The sequence below is a fragment of the Phoenix dactylifera genome, chromosome 4 (assembly GCF_051530095.1).
Source record: "Phoenix dactylifera cultivar Ajwa chromosome 4, Ajwa_hap1_PhDact_Kaust_v1.1, whole genome shotgun sequence".
Classification (NCBI taxonomy): Eukaryota; Viridiplantae; Streptophyta; class Magnoliopsida; order Arecales; family Arecaceae; genus Phoenix; species Phoenix dactylifera.
In genome coordinates this window covers 35,926,421-35,941,818 of record NC_143193.1, presented here as the reverse complement: position 1 = coordinate 35,941,818, position 15,398 = coordinate 35,926,421, and the positions used below count along the sequence as shown (strand labels likewise).

Below are 15,398 nucleotides of genomic sequence, written 5' to 3'. Positions count from 1 at the left end.
GCGTTGAATCCTACGCCAGAACGGCCCCGGCGGCGCGAATGTCTCGGGCCGTCGAGGTCTGCTGCTTTGTCATAAAAGAGAGTTTCGATGGGCATGTCATGGGTGCGATCATACCAGCACTAATGCACCGGATCCCATCAGAACTCCGCAGTTAAGCGTGCTTGGGCGAGAGTAGTACTAGGATGGGTGACCCCCGGGGAAGTCCTCGTGTTGCACCCCTTTTATTTTTTGCCCGCTTTTTTATTTTTTGATAATTTTTATTTTTAATTTTTCGGCTTTTGGCTTTTCCTCTTCGGATAATTTTTTTCCCCCGAAAATAAACTGAGTCCGGAGACTGGCGGTGCCATGCCGCATAGCGGGACCAGCGCGTTGAATCCTACGCCAGAACGGCCCCGGCGGCGCGAATGTCTCGGGCCGTCGAGGTCTGCTGCTTTGTCATAAAAGGGAGTTTCGATGGGCATGTCATGGGTGCGATCATACCAGCACTAATGCACCGGATCCCATCAAAACTCCGCAGTTAAGCGTGCTTGGGCGAGAGTAGTACTAGGATGGGTGACCCCCTGGGAAGTCCTCGTGTTGCACCCTTTTTATTTTTTTCTCCACTTTTTTATTTTTTGATAATATTTATTTTTAATTTTTCGGCTTTTGGCTTTTCCTCTTCGGATAATTTTTTTCCCCCGAAAATAAACTGAGTCCGGAGACTCGCGGTGCCATGCCGCATAGCGGAACAGCGCGTTGAATCCTACGCCAGAACGGCCCCGGCAGCGCGAATATCTCGGGCCGTCGAGGTCTGCTGCTTTGTCATAAAAGGGAGTTTCGAAGGGCATGTCATGGGTGCGATCATACCAGCACTAATGCACCGGATCCCATCAAAACTCCGCAGTTAAGCGTGCTTGGGCGAGAGTAGTACTAGGATGGGTGACCCCCTGGGAAGTCCTCGTGATGCACCCTTTTTATTTTTTTCTCCACTTTTTTATTTTTTGATAATATTTATTTTTAATTTTTCGGCTTTTGGCTTTTCCTCTTCGGATAATTTTTTTTCCCTGAAAATAAACTGAGTCCGGAGACTGGCGGTGCCATGCCGCATAGCGGGACCAGCGCGTTGAATCCTACGCCAGAACGGCCCCGGCGGCGCGAATGTCTCGGGCCGTCGAGGTCTGCTGCTTTGTCATAAAAGAGAGTTTCGATGGGCATGTCATGGGTGCGATCATACTAGCACTAATGCACCGGATCCCATCAGAACTCCGCAGTTAAGCGTGCTTGGGCGAGAGTAGTACTAGGATGGGTGACCCCCTGGGAAGTCCTCGTGTTGCACCCCTTTTATTTTTTGCCCGCTTTTTTATTTTTTGATAATATTTATTTTTAATTTTTCGGCTTTTGGCTTTTCCTCTTCGGATAATTTTTTTCCCCCGAAAATAAACTGAGTCCGGAGACTCGCGGTGCCATGCCGCATAGCGGAACAGCGCGTTGAATCCTACGCCAGAACGGCCCCGGCAGCGCGAATGCCTCGGGCCGTCGAGATCTGCTGCTTTGTCATAAAAGGGAGTTTCGAAGGGCATGTCATGGGTGCGATCATACCAGCACTAATGCACCGGATCCGATCAGAACTCCGCAGTTAAGCGTGCTTGGGCGAGAGTAGTACTAGGATGGGTGACCCCCTGGGAAGTCCTCGTGTTGCACCCTTTTTATTTTTTGCCCGCTTTTTTATTTTTTGATAATATTTATTTTTAATTTTTCGGCTTTTGACTTTTCCTCTTCGGATAATTTTTTTTTCTCGAAAATAAACTGAGTCCGGAGACTGGCGGTGCCATGCTGCATAGCGGAACAACGCGTTGAATCCTACGCCAGAACGGCCCCGGCAGCGCGAATGTCTCGGGCCGTCGCGGTCTGCTGCTTTGTCATAAAAGGGAATTTCGAAGGGCATGTCATGGGTGCGATCATACCAGCACTAATGCACCGGATCCCATCATAACTCCGCAGTTAAGCGTGCTTGGGCGAGAGAAGTACTAGGATGGGTGACCCCCTGGGAAGTCCTCGTGTTGCACCCTTTTTATTTTTTGCCCGCTTTTTTATTTTTTGATAATATTTATTTTTAATTTTTTGGCTTTTGGCTTTTCCTCTTCGGATAATTTTTTTTCCCCGACAATAAACTGAGTCCGGAGACTGGCGGTGCCATGCCGCATAGCGGGACCAGCGCGTTGAATCCTACGCCAGAACGGCCCCGGCAGCGTGAATGTCTCGGGCCGTCGAGGTCTGCTGCTTTGTCATAAAAGGGAGTTTCGAAGGGCATACCATGGGTGCGATCATACCAGCACTAATGCACCGGATCCCATCAGAACTCCGCAGTTAAGCGTGCTTGGGCGAGAGTAGTACTAGGATGGGTGACCCCCTGGGAAGTCCTCGTGTTGCACCCCTTTTATTTTTTGCCCGCTTTTTTATTTTTTGATAACATTTATTTTTAATTTTTTGGCTTTTGGCTTTTCCTCTTCGGATAATTTTTTTCCCCCGAAAATAAACTGAGTCCGGAGACTCGCGGTGCCATGCCGCATAGCGGAACAGCGCGTTGAATCCTACGCCAGAACGGCCCCGGCAGCGCGAATGTCTCGGGCCGTCGAGGTCTGCTGCTTTGTCATAAAAGGGTGTTTCGATGGGCATGTCATGGGTGCGATCATACCTGCCCTAATGCACCGGATCCCATCAGAACTCCGCAGTTAAGCGTGCTTGGGCGAGAGTAGTACTAGGATGGGTGACCCCCTGGGAAGTCCTCGTGTTGCACCCCTTTTTATTTTTTGCCCACTTTTTTATTTTTTGATAATATTTATTTTTAATTTTTCGGCTTTTGGCTTTTCCTCTTCGGATAATTTTTTTCTCCCGAAAATAAACTGAGTCCGGAGACTCGCGGTGCCATGCCGCATAGCGGAACAGCGCGTTGAATCCTACGCCAGAACGGCCCCGGCAGCGCGAATATCTCGGGCCGTCGAGGTCTGCTGCTTTGTCATAAAAGGGATTTTCGAAGGGCATGTCATGGGTGCGATCATACCAGCGCTAATGCACCGGATCCCATCAAAACTCCGCAGTTAAGCGTGCTTGGGCGAGAGTAGTACTAGGATGGGTGACCCCCTGGGAAGTCCTCGTGTTGCACCCTTTTTATTTTTTTCTCCACTTTTTTATTTTTTGATAATATTTATTTTTAATTTTTCGGCTTTTGGCTTTTCCTCTTCGGATAATTTTTTTCCCCCGAAAATAAACTGAGTCCGGAGACTCGCGGTGCCATGCCGCATAGCGGAACAGCGCGTTGAATCCTACGCCAGAACGGCCCCGGCAGCGCGAATATCTCGGGCCGTCGAGGTCTGCTGCTTTGTCATAAAAGGGAGTTTCGAAGGGCATGTCATGGGTGCGATCATACCAGCACTAATGCACCGGATCCCATCAAAACTCCGCAGTTAAGCGTGCTTGGGCGAGAGTAGTACTAGGATGGGTGACCCCCTGGGAAGTCCTCGTGTTGCACCCTTTTTATTTTTTTCTCCACTTTTTTATTTTTTGATAATATTTATTTTTAATTTTTCGGCTTTTGGCTTTTCCTCTTCGGATAATTTTTTTTTCCTGAAAATAAACTGAGTCCGGAGACTGGCGGTGCCATGCCGCATAGCGGGACCAGCGCGTTGAATCCTACGCCAGAACGGCCCCGGCGGCGCGAATGTCTCGGGCCGTCGAGGTCTGCTGCTTTGTCATAAAAGAGAGTTTCGATGGGCATGTCATGGGTGCGATCATACCCGCACTAATGCACCGGATCCCATCAGAACTCCGCAGTTAAGCGTGCTTGGGCGAGAGTAGTACTAGGATGGGTGACCCCCTGGGAAGTCCTCGTGTTGCACCCCTTTTATTTTTTGCCCGCTTTTTTATTTTTTGATAATATTTATTTTTAATTTTTCGGCTTTTGGCTTTTCCTCTTCGGATAATTTTTTTTCCCCGAAAATAAACTGAGTCCGGAGACTGGCGGTGCCATGCCGCATAGCGGGACCAGCGCGTTGAATCCTACGCCAGAACGGCCCCGGCGGCGCGAATGTCTCGGGCCGTCGCGGTCTGCTGCTTTGTCATAAAAGGGAGTTTCGAAGGGCATGTCATGGGTGCGATCATACCAGCACTAATGCACCGGATCCCATCATAACTCCGCAGTTAAGCGTGCTTGGGCGAGAGAAGTACTAGGATGGGTGACCCCCTGGGAAGTCCTCGTGTTGCACCCTTTTTATTTTTTGCCCGCTTTTTTATTTTTTGATAATATTTATTTTTAATTTTTCGGCTTTTGGCTTTTCCTCTTCGGATAATTTTTTTCTCCCGAAAATAAACTGAGTCCGGAGACTCGCGGTGCCATGCCGCATAGCAGAACAGCGCGTTGAATCCTACGCCAGAACGGCCCCGGCAGCGCGAATATCTCGGGCCGTCGAGGTCTGCTGCTTTGTCATAAAAGGGATTTTCGAAGGGCATGTCATGGGTGCGATCATACCAGCACTAATGCACCGGATCCCATCAAAACTCCGCAGTTAAGCGTGCTTGGGCGAGAGTAGTACTAGGATGGGTGACCCCCTGGGAAGTCCTCGTGTTGCACCCTTTTTATTTTTTTCTGCACTTTTTTATTTTTTGATAATATTTATTTTTAATTTTTCGGCTTTTGGCTTTTCCTCTTCGGATAATTTTTTTCCTCCGAAAATAAACTGAGTCCGGAGACTCGCGGTGCCATGCCGCATAGCGGAACAGCGCGTTGAATCCTACGCCAGAACGGCCCCGGCAGCGCGAATATCTCGGGCCGTCGAGGTCTGCTGCTTTGTCATAAAAGGGAGTTTCGAAGGGCATGTCATGGGTGCGATCATACCAGCACTAATGCACCGGATCCCATCAAAACTCCGCAGTTAAGCGTGCTTGGGCGAGAGTAGTACTAGGATGGGTGACCCCATGGGAAGTCCTCGTGTTGCACCCTTTTTATTTTTTTCTGCACTTTTTTATTTTTTGATAATATTTATTTTTAATTTTTCGGCTTTTGGCTTTTCCTCTTCGGATAATTTTTTTTCCCTGAAAATAAACTGAGTCCGGAGACTGGCGGTGCCATGCCGCATAGCGGGACCAGCGCGTTGAATCCTACGCCAGAACGGCCCCGGCGGCGCGAATGTCTCGGGCCGTCGAGGTCTGCTGCTTTGTCATAAAAGAGAGTTTCGATGGGCATGTCATGGGTGCGATCATACCAGCACTAATGCACCGGATCCCATCAGAACTCCGCAGTTAAGCGTGCTTGGGCGAGAGTAGTACTAGGATGGGTGACCCCCTGGGAAGTCCTCGTGTTGCACCCCTTTTATTTTTTGCCCGCTTTTTTATTTTTTGATAATTTTTATTTTTAATTTTTCGGCTTTTGGCTTTTCCTCTTCGGATAATTTTTTTTCCCCGAAAATAAACTGAGTCCGGAGACTGGCGGTGCCATGCCGCATAGCGGGACCAGCGCGTTGAATCCTACGCCAGAACGGCCCCGGCGGCGCGAATGTCTCGGGCCGTCGCGGTCTGCTGCTTTGTCATAAAAGGGAGTTTCGAAGGGCATGTCATGGGTGCGATCATACCAGCACTAATGCACCGGATCCCATCATAACTCCGCAGTTAAGCGTGCTTGGGCGAGAGAAGTACTAGGATGGGTGACCCCCTGGGAAGTCCTCGTGTTGCACCCTTTTTATTTTTTGCCCGCTTTTTTATTTTTTGATAATATTTATTTTTAATTTTTTGGCTTTTGGCTTTTCCTCTTCGGATAATTTTTTTTCCCCGACAATAAACTGAGTCCGGAGACTGGCGGTGCCATGCCGCATAGCGGGACCAGCGCGTTGAATCCTACGCCAGAACGGCCCCGGCAGCGTGAATGTCTCGGGCCGTCGAGGTCTGCTGCTTTGTCATAAAAGGGAGTTTCGAAGGGCATACCATGGGTGCGATCATACCAGCACTAATGCACCGGATCCCATCAGAACTCCGCAGTTAAGCGTGCTTGGGCGAGAGTAGTACTAGGATGGGTGACCCCCTGGGAAGTCCTCGTGTTGCACCCCTTTTATTTTTTGCCCGCTTTTTTATTTTTTGATAATTTTTATTTTTAATTTTTCGGCTTTTGGCTTTTCCTCTTCGGATAATTTTTTTCCCCCGAAAATAAACTGAGTCCGGAGACTGGCGGTGCCATGCCGCATAGCGGGACCAGCGCGTTGAATCCTACGCCAGAACGGCCCCGGCGGCGCGAATGTCTCGGGCCGTCGCGGTCTGCTGCTTTGTCATAAAAGGGAGTTTCGAAGGGCATGTCATGGGTGCGATCATACCAGCACTAATGCACCGGATCCCATCATAACTCCGCAGTTAAGCGTGCTTGGGCGAGAGAAGTACTAGGATGGGTGACCCCCTGGGAAGTCCTCGTGTTGCACCCTTTTTATTTTTTGCCCGCTTTTTTATTTTTTGATAATATTTATTTTTAATTTTTTGGCTTTTGGCTTTTCCTCTTCGGATAATTTTTTTTCCCCGACAATAAACTGAGTCCGGAGACTGGCGGTGCCATGCCGCATAGCGGGACCAGCGCGTTGAATCCTACGCCAGAACGGCCCCGGCGGCGCGAATGTCTCGGGCCGTCGAGGTCTGCTGCTTTGTCATAAAAGAGAGTTTCGATGGGCATGTCATGGGTGCGATCATACCAGCACTAATGCACCGGATCCCATCAGAACTCCGCAGTTAAGCGTGCTTGGGCGAGAGTAGTACTAGGATGGGTGACCCCCGGGGAAGTCCTCGTGTTGCACCCCTTTTATTTTTTGCCCGCTTTTTTATTTTTTGATAATTTTTATTTTTAATTTTTCGGCTTTTGGCTTTTCCTCTTCGGATAATTTTTTTCCCCCGAAAATAAACTGAGTCCGGAGACTGGCGGTGCCATGCCGCATAGCGGGACCAGCGCGTTGAATCCTACGCCAGAACGGCCCCGGCGGCGCGAATGTCTCGGGCCGTCGAGGTCTGCTGCTTTGTCATAAAAGGGAGTTTCGATGGGCATGTCATGGGTGCGATCATACCAGCACTAATGCACCGGATCCCATCAAAACTCCGCAGTTAAGCGTGCTTGGGCGAGAGTAGTACTAGGATGGGTGACCCCCTGGGAAGTCCTCGTGTTGCACCCTTTTTATTTTTTTCTCCACTTTTTTATTTTTTGATAATATTTATTTTTAATTTTTCGGCTTTTGGCTTTTCCTCTTCGGATAATTTTTTTCCCCCGAAAATAAACTGAGTCCGGAGACTCGCGGTGCCATGCCGCATAGCGGAACAGCGCGTTGAATCCTACGCCAGAACGGCCCCGGCAGCGCGAATATCTCGGGCCGTCGAGGTCTGCTGCTTTGTCATAAAAGGGAGTTTCGAAGGGCATGTCATGGGTGCGATCATACCAGCACTAATGCACCGGATCCCATCAAAACTCCGCAGTTAAGCGTGCTTGGGCGAGAGTAGTACTAGGATGGGTGACCCCCTGGGAAGTCCTCGTGATGCACCCTTTTTATTTTTTTCTCCACTTTTTTATTTTTTGATAATATTTATTTTTAATTTTTCGGCTTTTGGCTTTTCCTCTTCGGATAATTTTTTTTCCCTGAAAATAAACTGAGTCCGGAGACTGGCGGTGCCATGCCGCATAGCGGGACCAGCGCGTTGAATCCTACGCCAGAACGGCCCCGGCGGCGCGAATGTCTCGGGCCGTCGAGGTCTGCTGCTTTGTCATAAAAGAGAGTTTCGATGGGCATGTCATGGGTGCGATCATACTAGCACTAATGCACCGGATCCCATCAGAACTCCGCAGTTAAGCGTGCTTGGGCGAGAGTAGTACTAGGATGGGTGACCCCCTGGGAAGTCCTCGTGTTGCACCCCTTTTATTTTTTGCCCGCTTTTTTATTTTTTGATAATATTTATTTTTAATTTTTCGGCTTTTGGCTTTTCCTCTTCGGATAATTTTTTTCCCCCGAAAATAAACTGAGTCCGGAGACTCGCGGTGCCATGCCGCATAGCGGAACAGCGCGTTGAATCCTACGCCAGAACGGCCCCGGCAGCGCGAATGCCTCGGGCCGTCGAGATCTGCTGCTTTGTCATAAAAGGGAGTTTCGAAGGGCATGTCATGGGTGCGATCATACCAGCACTAATGCACCGGATCCGATCAGAACTCCGCAGTTAAGCGTGCTTGGGCGAGAGTAGTACTAGGATGGGTGACCCCCTGGGAAGTCCTCGTGTTGCACCCTTTTTATTTTTTGCCCGCTTTTTTATTTTTTGATAATATTTATTTTTAATTTTTCGGCTTTTGACTTTTCCTCTTCGGATAATTTTTTTTTCTCGAAAATAAACTGAGTCCGGAGACTGGCGGTGCCATGCTGCATAGCGGAACAACGCGTTGAATCCTACGCCAGAACGGCCCCGGCAGCGCGAATGTCTCGGGCCGTCGCGGTCTGCTGCTTTGTCATAAAAGGGAATTTCGAAGGGCATGTCATGGGTGCGATCATACCAGCACTAATGCACCGGATCCCATCATAACTCCGCAGTTAAGCGTGCTTGGGCGAGAGAAGTACTAGGATGGGTGACCCCCTGGGAAGTCCTCGTGTTGCACCCTTTTTATTTTTTGCCCGCTTTTTTATTTTTTGATAATATTTATTTTTAATTTTTTGGCTTTTGGCTTTTCCTCTTCGGATAATTTTTTTTCCCCGACAATAAACTGAGTCCGGAGACTGGCGGTGCCATGCCGCATAGCGGGACCAGCGCGTTGAATCCTACGCCAGAACGGCCCCGGCAGCGTGAATGTCTCGGGCCGTCGAGGTCTGCTGCTTTGTCATAAAAGGGAGTTTCGAAGGGCATACCATGGGTGCGATCATACCAGCACTAATGCACCGGATCCCATCAGAACTCCGCAGTTAAGCGTGCTTGGGCGAGAGTAGTACTAGGATGGGTGACCCCCTGGGAAGTCCTCGTGTTGCACCCCTTTTATTTTTTGCCCGCTTTTTTATTTTTTGATAACATTTATTTTTAATTTTTTGGCTTTTGGCTTTTCCTCTTCGGATAATTTTTTTCCCCCGAAAATAAACTGAGTCCGGAGACTCGCGGTGCCATGCCGCATAGCGGAACAGCGCGTTGAATCCTACGCCAGAACGGCCCCGGCAGCGCGAATGTCTCGGGCCGTCGAGGTCTGCTGCTTTGTCATAAAAGGGTGTTTCGATGGGCATGTCATGGGTGCGATCATACCTGCCCTAATGCACCGGATCCCATCAGAACTCCGCAGTTAAGCGTGCTTGGGCGAGAGTAGTACTAGGATGGGTGACCCCCTGGGAAGTCCTCGTGTTGCACCCCTTTTTATTTTTTGCCCACTTTTTTATTTTTTGATAATATTTATTTTTAATTTTTCGGCTTTTGGCTTTTCCTCTTCGGATAATTTTTTTCTCCCGAAAATAAACTGAGTCCGGAGACTCGCGGTGCCATGCCGCATAGCGGAACAGCGCGATGAATCCTACGCCAGAACGGCCCCGGCAGCGCGAATATCTCGGGCCGTCGAGGTCTGCTGCTTTGTCATAAAAGGGATTTTCGAAGGGCATGTCATGGGTGCGATCATACCAGCGCTAATGCACCGGATCCCATCAAAACTCCGCAGTTAAGCGTGCTTGGGCGAGAGTAGTACTAGGATGGGTGACCCCCTGGGAAGTCCTCGTGTTGCACCCTTTTTATTTTTTTCTCCACTTTTTTATTTTTTGATAATATTTATTTTTAATTTTTCGGCTTTTGGCTTTTCCTCTTCGGATAATTTTTTTCCCCCGAAAATAAACTGAGTCCGGAGACTCGCGGTGCCATGCCGCATAGCGGAACAGCGCGTTGAATCCTACGCCAGAACGGCCCCGGCAGCGCGAATATCTCGGGCCGTCGAGGTCTGCTGCTTTGTCATAAAAGGGAGTTTCGAAGGGCATGTCATGGGTGCGATCATACCAGCACTAATGCACCGGATCCCATCAAAACTCCGCAGTTAAGCGTGCTTGGGCGAGAGTAGTACTAGGATGGGTGACCCCCTGGGAAGTCCTCGTGTTGCACCCTTTTTATTTTTTTCTCCACTTTTTTATTTTTTGATAATATTTATTTTTAATTTTTCGGCTTTTGGCTTTTCCTCTTCGGATAATTTTTTTTCCCTGAAAATAAACTGAGTCCGGAGACTGGCGGTGCCATGCCGCATAGCGGGACCAGCGCGTTGAATCCTACGCCAGAACGGCCCCGGCGGCGCGAATGTCTCGGGCCGTCGAGGTCTGCTGCTTTGTCATAAAAGAGAGTTTCGATGGGCATGTCATGGGTGCGATCATACCCGCACTAATGCACCGGATCCCATCAGAACTCCGCAGTTAAGCGTGCTTGGGCGAGAGTAGTACTAGGATGGGTGACCCCCTGGGAAGTCCTCGTGTTGCACCCCTTTTATTTTTTGCCCGCTTTTTTATTTTTTGATAATATTTATTTTTAATTTTTCGGCTTTTGGCTTTTCCTCTTCGGATAATTTTTTTCCCCCGAAAATAAACTGAGTCCGGAGACTCGCGGTGCCATGCCGCATAGCGGAACAGCGCGTTGAATCCTACGCCAGAACGGCCCCGGCAGCGCGAATCTCTCGGGCCGTCGAGGTCTGCTGCTTTGTCATAAAAGGGTGTTTCGATGGGCATGTCATGGGTGCGATCATACCTGCCCTAATGCACCGGATCCCATCAGAACTCCGCAGTTAAGCGTGCTTGGGCGAGAGTAGTACTAGGATGGGTGACCCCCTGGGAAGTCCTCGTGTTGCACCCCTTTTTATTTTTTGCCCACTTTTTTATTTTTTGATAATATTTATTTTTAATTTTTCGGCTTTTGGCTTTTCCTCTTCGGATAATTTTTTTCTCCCGAAAATAAACTGAGTCCGGAGACTCGCGGTGCCATGCCGCATAGCAGAACAGCGCGTTGAATCCTACGCCAGAACGGCCCCGGCAGCGCGAATATCTCGGGCCGTCGAGGTCTGCTGCTTTGTCATAAAAGGGATTTTCGAAGGGCATGTCATGGGTGCGATCATACCAGCACTAATGCACCGGATCCCATCAAAACTCCGCAGTTAAGCGTGCTTGGGCGAGAGTAGTACTAGGATGGGTGACCCCCTGGGAAGTCCTCGTGTTGCACCCTTTTTATTTTTTTCTCCACTTTTTTATTTTTTGATAATATTTATTTTTAATTTTTCGGCTTTTGGCTTTTCCTCTTCGGATAATTTTTTTCCTCCGAAAATAAACTGAGTCCGGAGACTCGCGGTGCCATGCCGCATAGCGGAACAGCGCGTTGAATCCTACGCCAGAACGGCCCCGGCAGCGCGAATATCTCGGGCCGTCGAGGTCTGCTGCTTTGTCATAAAAGGGAGTTTCGAAGGGCATGTCATGGGTGCGATCATACCAGCACTAATGCACCGGATCCCATCAAAACTCCGCAGTTAAGCGTGCTTGGGCGAGAGTAGTACTAGGATGGGTGACCCCATGGGAAGTCCTCGTGTTGCACCCTTTTTATTTTTTTCTGCACTTTTTTATTTTTTGATAATATTTATTTTTAATTTTTCGGCTTTTGGCTTTTCCTCTTCGGATAATTTTTTTTCCCTGAAAATAAACTGAGTCCGGAGACTGGAGGTGCCATGCCGCATAGCGGGACCAGCGCGTTGAATCCTACGCCAGAACGGCCCCGGCGGCGCGAATGTCTCGGGCCGTCGAGGTCTGCTGCTTTGTCATAAAAGAGAGTTTCGATGGGCATGTCATGGGTGCGATCATACCAGCACTAATGCACCGGATCCCATCAGAACTCCGCAGTTAAGCGTGCTTGGGCGAGAGTAGTACTAGGATGGGTGACCCCCTGGGAAGTCCTCGTGTTGCACCCCTTTTATTTTTTGCCCGCTTTTTTATTTTTTGATAATTTTTATTTTTAATTTTTCGGCTTTTGGCTTTTCCTCTTCGGATAATTTTTTTCCCCCGAAAATAAACTGAGTCCGGAGACTGGCGGTGCCATGCCGCATAGCGGGACCAGCGCGTTGAATCCTACGCCAGAACGGCCCCGGCGGCGCGAATGTCTCGGGCCGTCGCGGTCTGCTGCTTTGTCATAAAAGGGAGTTTCGAAGGGCATGTCATGGGTGCGATCATACCAGCACTAATGCACCGGATCCCATCATAACTCCGCAGTTAAGCGTGCTTGGGCGAGAGAAGTACTAGGATGGGTGACCCCCTGGGAAGTCCTGGTGTTGCACCCTTTTTATTTTTTGCCCGCTTTTTTATTTTTTGATAATATTTATTTTTAATTTTTTGGCTTTTGGCTTTTCCTCTTCGGATAATTTTTTTTCCCCGACAATAAACTGAGTCCGGAGACTGGCGGTGCCATGCCGCATAGCGGGACCAGCGCGTTGAATCCTACGCCAGAACGGCCCCGGCAGCGTGAATGTCTCGGGCCGTCGAGGTCTGCTGCTTTGTCATAAAAGGGAGTTTCGAAGGGCATACCATGGGTGCGATCATACCAGCACTAATGCACCGGATCCCATCAGAACTCCGCAGTTAAGCGTGCTTGGGCGAGAGTAGTACTAGGATGGGTGACCCCCTGGGAAGTCCTCGTGTTGCACCCCTTTTATTTTTTGCCCGCTTTTTTATTTTTTGATAACATTTATTTTTTGATAATTGGCTTTTGGCTTTTCCTCTTCGGATAATTTTTTTCCCCCGAAAATAAACTGAGTCCGGAGACTCGCGGTGCCATGCCGCATAGCGGAACAGCGCGTTGAATCCTACGCCAGAACGGCCCCGGCAGCGCGAATGTCTCGGGCCGTCGAGGTCTGCTGGCTTGTCATAAAAGGGTGTTTCGATGGGCATGTCATGGGTGCGATCATACCAGCCCTAATGCACCGGATCCAATCAGAACTCCGCAGTTAAGCGTGCTTGGGCGAGAGTAGTACTAGGATGGGTGACCCCCTGGGAAGTCCTCGTCTTGCACCCCTTTTTATTTTTTGCCCACTTTTTTATTTTTTGATAATATTTATTTTTAATTTTTCGGCTTTTGGCTTTTCGTCTTCGGATAATTTTTTTTCCCCGAAAATAAACCGAGTCCGGAGACTCGCGGTGCCATGCCGCATAGCGGAACAGCGCGTTGAATCCTACGCCAGAACGGCCCCGGCAGCGCGAATATCTCGGGCCGTCGAGGTCTGCTGCTTTGTCATAAAAGGGAGTTTCGAAGGGCATGTCATGGGTGCGATCATACCAGCACTAATGCACCGGATCCCATCAAAACTCCGCAGTTAAGCGTGCTTGGGCGAGAGAAGTACTAGGATGGGTGACCCCCTGGGAAGTCCTCGTGTTGCACCCTTTTTATTTTTTGCCCGCTTTTTTATTTTTTGATAATATTTATTTTTAATTTTTTGGCTTTTGGCTTTTCCTCTTCGGATAATTTTTTTTCCCCGACAATAAACTGAGTCCGGAGACTGGCGGTGCCATGCCGCATAGCGGGACCAGCGCGTTGAATCCTACGCCAGAACGGCCCCGGCAGCGTGAATGTCTCGGGCCGTCGAGGTCTGCTGCTTTGTCATAAAAGGGAGTTTCGAAGGGCATACCATGGGTGCGATCATACCAGCACTAATGCACCGGATCCCATCAGAACTCCGCAGTTAAGCGTGCTTGGGCGAGAGTAGTACTAGGATGGGTGACCCCCTGGGAAGTCCTCGTGTTGCACCCCTTTTATTTTTTGCCCGCTTTTTTATTTTTTGATAACATTTATTTTTAATTTTTTGGCTTTTGGCTTTTCCTCTTCGGATAATTTTTTTCCCCCGAAAATAAACTGAGTCCGGAGACTCGCGGTGCCATGCCGCATAGCGGAACAGCGCGTTGAATCCTACGCCAGAACGGCCCCGGCAGCGCGAATGTCTCGGGCCGTCGAGGTCTGCTGCTTTGTCATAAAAGGGTGTTTCGATGGGCATGTCATGGGTGCGATCATACCTGCCCTAATGCACCGGATCCCATCAGAACTCCGCAGTTAAGCGTGCTTGGGCGAGAGTAGTACTAGGATGGGTGACCCCCTGGGAAGTCCTCGTGTTGCACCCCTTTTTATTTTTTGCCCACTTTTTTATTTTTTGATAATATTTATTTTTAATTTTTCGGCTTTTGGCTTTTCCTCTTCGGATAATTTTTTTCTCCCGAAAATAAACTGAGTCCGGAGACTCGCGGTGCCATGCCGCATAGCGGAACAGCGCGTTGAATCCTACGCCAGAACGGCCCCGGCAGCGCGAATATCTCGGGCCGTCGAGGTCTGCTGCTTTGTCATAAAAGGGATTTTCGAAGGGCATGTCATGGGTGCGATCATACCAGCGCTAATGCACCGGATCCCATCAAAACTCCGCAGTTAAGCGTGCTTGGGCGAGAGTAGTACTAGGATGGGTGACCCCTGGGAAGTCCTCGTGTTGCACCCTTTTTATTTTTTTCTCCACTTTTTTATTTTTTGATAATATTTATTTTTAATTTTTCGGCTTTTGGCTTTTCCTCTTCGGATAATTTTTTTCCCCCGAAAATAAACTGAGTCCGGAGACTCGCGGTGCCATGCCGCATAGCGGAACAGCGCGTTGAATCCTACGCCAGAACGGCCCCGGCAGCGCGAATATCTCGGGCCGTCGAGGTCTGCTGCTTTGTCATAAAAGGGAGTTTCGAAGGGCATGTCATGGGTGCGATCATACCAGCACTAATGCACCGGATCCCATCAAAACTCCGCAGTTAAGCGTGCTTGGGCGAGAGTAGTACTAGGATGGGTGACCCCCTGGGAAGTCCTCGTGTTGCACCCTTTTTATTTTTTTCTCCACTTTTTTATTTTTTGATAATATTTATTTTTAATTTTTCGGCTTTTGGCTTTTCCTCTTCGGATAATTTTTTTTCCCTGAAAATAAACTGAGTCCGGAGACTGGCGGTGCCATGCCGCATAGCGGGACCAGCGCGTTGAATCCTACGCCAGAACGGCCCCGGCGGCGCGAATGTCTCGGGCCGTCGAGGTCTGCTGCTTTGTCATAAAAGAGAGTTTCGATGGGCATGTCATGGGTGCGATCATACCCGCACTAATGCACCGGATCCCATCAGAACTCCGCAGTTAAGCGTGCTTGGGCGAGAGTAGTACTAGGATGGGTGACCCCCTGGGAAGTCCTCGTGTTGCACCCCTTTTATTTTTTGCCTGCTTTTTTATTTTTTGATAATATTTATTTTTAATTTTTCGGCTTTTGGCTTTTCCTCTTCGGATAATTTTTTTCCCCCGAAAATAAACTGAGTCCGGAGACTCGCGGTGCCATGCCGCATAGCGGAACAGCGCGTTGAATCCTACGCCAGAACGGCCCCGGC

At 49.2% G+C, this 15,398-nt stretch overlaps 42 non-coding genes across 42 annotated transcripts; all 42 read left to right on the top strand.

The window, feature by feature from the left end:
* Positions 1–100: 100 nt before the first annotated feature.
* On the top strand, positions 101–219 carry LOC149759192 (5S ribosomal RNA). Its single transcript, XR_016401519.1, has one exon. It is a non-coding gene; the product is annotated as a 5S ribosomal RNA (ribosomal RNA).
* Positions 220–466: 247 nt separating this feature from the next.
* On the top strand, positions 467–585 carry LOC149759191 (5S ribosomal RNA). The gene has a single exon (XR_016404873.1). It is a non-coding gene; the product is annotated as a 5S ribosomal RNA (ribosomal RNA).
* A 247-nt stretch (positions 586–832) lies between these two features.
* LOC149759190 (5S ribosomal RNA) lies at positions 833–951 on the top strand. Its single transcript, XR_016407993.1, has one exon. It is a non-coding gene; the product is annotated as a 5S ribosomal RNA (ribosomal RNA).
* Positions 952–1,199: 248 nt separating this feature from the next.
* Positions 1,200–1,318, top strand: LOC149759189 (5S ribosomal RNA). Its single transcript, XR_016401370.1, has one exon. It is a non-coding gene; the product is annotated as a 5S ribosomal RNA (ribosomal RNA).
* A 246-nt stretch (positions 1,319–1,564) lies between these two features.
* LOC149759188 (5S ribosomal RNA) lies at positions 1,565–1,683 on the top strand. Its single transcript, XR_016404255.1, has one exon. It is a non-coding gene; the product is annotated as a 5S ribosomal RNA (ribosomal RNA).
* Positions 1,684–1,929: 246 nt separating this feature from the next.
* Positions 1,930–2,048, top strand: LOC149759187 (5S ribosomal RNA). Its single transcript, XR_016406610.1, has one exon. It is a non-coding gene; the product is annotated as a 5S ribosomal RNA (ribosomal RNA).
* Positions 2,049–2,295: 247 nt separating this feature from the next.
* LOC149759186 (5S ribosomal RNA) lies at positions 2,296–2,414 on the top strand. The gene has a single exon (XR_016409131.1). It is a non-coding gene; the product is annotated as a 5S ribosomal RNA (ribosomal RNA).
* Positions 2,415–2,660: 246 nt separating this feature from the next.
* Positions 2,661–2,779, top strand: LOC149759185 (5S ribosomal RNA). Its single transcript, XR_016403975.1, has one exon. It is a non-coding gene; the product is annotated as a 5S ribosomal RNA (ribosomal RNA).
* A 247-nt stretch (positions 2,780–3,026) lies between these two features.
* LOC149759184 (5S ribosomal RNA) lies at positions 3,027–3,145 on the top strand. The gene has a single exon (XR_016406219.1). It is a non-coding gene; the product is annotated as a 5S ribosomal RNA (ribosomal RNA).
* Positions 3,146–3,392: 247 nt separating this feature from the next.
* LOC149759183 (5S ribosomal RNA) lies at positions 3,393–3,511 on the top strand. Its single transcript, XR_016404872.1, has one exon. It is a non-coding gene; the product is annotated as a 5S ribosomal RNA (ribosomal RNA).
* Positions 3,512–3,759: 248 nt separating this feature from the next.
* LOC149759182 (5S ribosomal RNA) lies at positions 3,760–3,878 on the top strand. Its single transcript, XR_016400801.1, has one exon. It is a non-coding gene; the product is annotated as a 5S ribosomal RNA (ribosomal RNA).
* A 247-nt stretch (positions 3,879–4,125) lies between these two features.
* LOC149759181 (5S ribosomal RNA) lies at positions 4,126–4,244 on the top strand. Its single transcript, XR_016406609.1, has one exon. It is a non-coding gene; the product is annotated as a 5S ribosomal RNA (ribosomal RNA).
* Positions 4,245–4,490: 246 nt separating this feature from the next.
* Positions 4,491–4,609, top strand: LOC149759180 (5S ribosomal RNA). The gene has a single exon (XR_016404871.1). It is a non-coding gene; the product is annotated as a 5S ribosomal RNA (ribosomal RNA).
* A 247-nt stretch (positions 4,610–4,856) lies between these two features.
* Positions 4,857–4,975, top strand: LOC149759179 (5S ribosomal RNA). The gene has a single exon (XR_016404958.1). It is a non-coding gene; the product is annotated as a 5S ribosomal RNA (ribosomal RNA).
* A 248-nt stretch (positions 4,976–5,223) lies between these two features.
* On the top strand, positions 5,224–5,342 carry LOC149759178 (5S ribosomal RNA). The gene has a single exon (XR_016409130.1). It is a non-coding gene; the product is annotated as a 5S ribosomal RNA (ribosomal RNA).
* Positions 5,343–5,589: 247 nt separating this feature from the next.
* Positions 5,590–5,708, top strand: LOC149759177 (5S ribosomal RNA). The gene has a single exon (XR_016406608.1). It is a non-coding gene; the product is annotated as a 5S ribosomal RNA (ribosomal RNA).
* A 247-nt stretch (positions 5,709–5,955) lies between these two features.
* LOC149759176 (5S ribosomal RNA) lies at positions 5,956–6,074 on the top strand. Its single transcript, XR_016409129.1, has one exon. It is a non-coding gene; the product is annotated as a 5S ribosomal RNA (ribosomal RNA).
* Positions 6,075–6,321: 247 nt separating this feature from the next.
* Positions 6,322–6,440, top strand: LOC149759175 (5S ribosomal RNA). Its single transcript, XR_016406607.1, has one exon. It is a non-coding gene; the product is annotated as a 5S ribosomal RNA (ribosomal RNA).
* Positions 6,441–6,687: 247 nt separating this feature from the next.
* On the top strand, positions 6,688–6,806 carry LOC149759174 (5S ribosomal RNA). The gene has a single exon (XR_016401518.1). It is a non-coding gene; the product is annotated as a 5S ribosomal RNA (ribosomal RNA).
* A 247-nt stretch (positions 6,807–7,053) lies between these two features.
* Positions 7,054–7,172, top strand: LOC149759173 (5S ribosomal RNA). Its single transcript, XR_016404870.1, has one exon. It is a non-coding gene; the product is annotated as a 5S ribosomal RNA (ribosomal RNA).
* A 247-nt stretch (positions 7,173–7,419) lies between these two features.
* Positions 7,420–7,538, top strand: LOC149759172 (5S ribosomal RNA). Its single transcript, XR_016407992.1, has one exon. It is a non-coding gene; the product is annotated as a 5S ribosomal RNA (ribosomal RNA).
* A 248-nt stretch (positions 7,539–7,786) lies between these two features.
* LOC149759171 (5S ribosomal RNA) lies at positions 7,787–7,905 on the top strand. The gene has a single exon (XR_016401369.1). It is a non-coding gene; the product is annotated as a 5S ribosomal RNA (ribosomal RNA).
* Positions 7,906–8,151: 246 nt separating this feature from the next.
* On the top strand, positions 8,152–8,270 carry LOC149759170 (5S ribosomal RNA). Its single transcript, XR_016404254.1, has one exon. It is a non-coding gene; the product is annotated as a 5S ribosomal RNA (ribosomal RNA).
* A 246-nt stretch (positions 8,271–8,516) lies between these two features.
* Positions 8,517–8,635, top strand: LOC149759169 (5S ribosomal RNA). Its single transcript, XR_016406606.1, has one exon. It is a non-coding gene; the product is annotated as a 5S ribosomal RNA (ribosomal RNA).
* A 247-nt stretch (positions 8,636–8,882) lies between these two features.
* On the top strand, positions 8,883–9,001 carry LOC149759168 (5S ribosomal RNA). The gene has a single exon (XR_016409128.1). It is a non-coding gene; the product is annotated as a 5S ribosomal RNA (ribosomal RNA).
* Positions 9,002–9,247: 246 nt separating this feature from the next.
* On the top strand, positions 9,248–9,366 carry LOC149759167 (5S ribosomal RNA). Its single transcript, XR_016403974.1, has one exon. It is a non-coding gene; the product is annotated as a 5S ribosomal RNA (ribosomal RNA).
* Positions 9,367–9,613: 247 nt separating this feature from the next.
* LOC149759166 (5S ribosomal RNA) lies at positions 9,614–9,732 on the top strand. The gene has a single exon (XR_016406218.1). It is a non-coding gene; the product is annotated as a 5S ribosomal RNA (ribosomal RNA).
* Positions 9,733–9,979: 247 nt separating this feature from the next.
* LOC149759165 (5S ribosomal RNA) lies at positions 9,980–10,098 on the top strand. The gene has a single exon (XR_016404869.1). It is a non-coding gene; the product is annotated as a 5S ribosomal RNA (ribosomal RNA).
* A 248-nt stretch (positions 10,099–10,346) lies between these two features.
* LOC149759164 (5S ribosomal RNA) lies at positions 10,347–10,465 on the top strand. Its single transcript, XR_016400800.1, has one exon. It is a non-coding gene; the product is annotated as a 5S ribosomal RNA (ribosomal RNA).
* A 246-nt stretch (positions 10,466–10,711) lies between these two features.
* Positions 10,712–10,830, top strand: LOC149759163 (5S ribosomal RNA). Its single transcript, XR_016403973.1, has one exon. It is a non-coding gene; the product is annotated as a 5S ribosomal RNA (ribosomal RNA).
* A 247-nt stretch (positions 10,831–11,077) lies between these two features.
* LOC149759162 (5S ribosomal RNA) lies at positions 11,078–11,196 on the top strand. The gene has a single exon (XR_016404868.1). It is a non-coding gene; the product is annotated as a 5S ribosomal RNA (ribosomal RNA).
* Positions 11,197–11,443: 247 nt separating this feature from the next.
* LOC149759161 (5S ribosomal RNA) lies at positions 11,444–11,562 on the top strand. The gene has a single exon (XR_016404957.1). It is a non-coding gene; the product is annotated as a 5S ribosomal RNA (ribosomal RNA).
* Positions 11,563–11,810: 248 nt separating this feature from the next.
* On the top strand, positions 11,811–11,929 carry LOC149759160 (5S ribosomal RNA). The gene has a single exon (XR_016409127.1). It is a non-coding gene; the product is annotated as a 5S ribosomal RNA (ribosomal RNA).
* A 247-nt stretch (positions 11,930–12,176) lies between these two features.
* LOC149759159 (5S ribosomal RNA) lies at positions 12,177–12,295 on the top strand. Its single transcript, XR_016408115.1, has one exon. It is a non-coding gene; the product is annotated as a 5S ribosomal RNA (ribosomal RNA).
* A 247-nt stretch (positions 12,296–12,542) lies between these two features.
* On the top strand, positions 12,543–12,661 carry LOC149759158 (5S ribosomal RNA). The gene has a single exon (XR_016409126.1). It is a non-coding gene; the product is annotated as a 5S ribosomal RNA (ribosomal RNA).
* A 246-nt stretch (positions 12,662–12,907) lies between these two features.
* On the top strand, positions 12,908–13,026 carry LOC149759157 (5S ribosomal RNA). The gene has a single exon (XR_016408654.1). It is a non-coding gene; the product is annotated as a 5S ribosomal RNA (ribosomal RNA).
* A 247-nt stretch (positions 13,027–13,273) lies between these two features.
* On the top strand, positions 13,274–13,392 carry LOC149759156 (5S ribosomal RNA). Its single transcript, XR_016405320.1, has one exon. It is a non-coding gene; the product is annotated as a 5S ribosomal RNA (ribosomal RNA).
* Positions 13,393–13,639: 247 nt separating this feature from the next.
* On the top strand, positions 13,640–13,758 carry LOC149759155 (5S ribosomal RNA). Its single transcript, XR_016409125.1, has one exon. It is a non-coding gene; the product is annotated as a 5S ribosomal RNA (ribosomal RNA).
* A 246-nt stretch (positions 13,759–14,004) lies between these two features.
* On the top strand, positions 14,005–14,123 carry LOC149759154 (5S ribosomal RNA). The gene has a single exon (XR_016403972.1). It is a non-coding gene; the product is annotated as a 5S ribosomal RNA (ribosomal RNA).
* A 247-nt stretch (positions 14,124–14,370) lies between these two features.
* On the top strand, positions 14,371–14,488 carry LOC149759153 (5S ribosomal RNA). The gene has a single exon (XR_016408858.1). It is a non-coding gene; the product is annotated as a 5S ribosomal RNA (ribosomal RNA).
* A 247-nt stretch (positions 14,489–14,735) lies between these two features.
* On the top strand, positions 14,736–14,854 carry LOC149759152 (5S ribosomal RNA). The gene has a single exon (XR_016404867.1). It is a non-coding gene; the product is annotated as a 5S ribosomal RNA (ribosomal RNA).
* Positions 14,855–15,102: 248 nt separating this feature from the next.
* Positions 15,103–15,221, top strand: LOC149759151 (5S ribosomal RNA). The gene has a single exon (XR_016400799.1). It is a non-coding gene; the product is annotated as a 5S ribosomal RNA (ribosomal RNA).
* Positions 15,222–15,398: the final 177 nt, after the last annotated feature.